Below are 977 nucleotides of genomic sequence, written 5' to 3'. Positions count from 1 at the left end.
CCCCCTGCTCTGTGCCACCACCCCCTCGCGTCCCCTCCTGCCTGTCCCAGCCCTGCTCGGGGGTCGCAGGGTGCACCATGGTGGCACTGTGGGCACCACCAGCTCATCCTCTCTGCTCTCACCCCCCGAGGTGACTCTGTGCCCTGGTGCTGGTCAGGATGGGCAGACCGGTTTGGAGACTCGGACAGTCCTTGTTCCCGCTTGCTCCTGTCATTGTCCCCATCCCTGGCAGGGTAGCTGTGGGTCCAGGTGTCCCCAGCACAGCTTTCACACCGGGCAGCAGCTTCCCCGTGTGCCATGGGGACAGCAGTGGGCACAGAACCGCCGGGGTGCCCATGCCCAGTGTGCCACAGTGGCCTGGCACGCTGCACGGGGACACTGCCAGCCCATCTCTGTCCCTTGGGGGGTTTCTCAGCAGTGGCACAGCTGTGAATGCCAGCGACATTCCCGAGGGGGGCTGCCCGCAGGACCCCGGCAGCTGCTCCTGCTGCTCTGTGCCGGGGTGGAAGCACCAGGACAAGGCTCCAGCTGGCACCGGGATCACCCACGGCAGCCACCGGGGCAGCAGCCGGCCCAGGAGGGGCTCCCGGTGTCCCCCAGCGCAGGGGTGGTGCCCCCAGCCCCACTCTGGCCGCTCTGTTGGCTCTGGGAATGCCCAGCTGCTGGCCAAGCCCGGCTCATGGCTGATTCCTGCCAGCTCTGGTGCCCCAGAATCCATTCGCTGCCCAGCGGGTGTTGGGATGGGCACTGGAAATCCCTGGCACAGCTCAGGACTGTCCCTTCAGAGCAGTGTCACTGTGCCAGCGCCCTCCTGCAGCCACAGCGGGGCAGGGACAGGAACGGCCACCCCCTGGCACAAGGTCCGTGCCCCCACAGCAGCAGCGTCCTGTGCCAATGGCTCAGCGTGGCCCCGGTGTCCCCATCCCAGGGGCTGGGGACAAGGGGGGAGGGTTTGGGTTGGGGTTTGGGTTTGGGTT

The sequence above is a fragment of the Malurus melanocephalus genome, unplaced genomic scaffold (assembly GCF_030028575.1).
Source record: "Malurus melanocephalus ecotype Western Australia unplaced genomic scaffold, MMel_1.1 scaffold_1603, whole genome shotgun sequence".
Classification (NCBI taxonomy): domain Eukaryota; kingdom Metazoa; phylum Chordata; class Aves; order Passeriformes; family Maluridae; genus Malurus; species Malurus melanocephalus.
Note: the sequence above shows the minus strand (reverse complement) of the source record.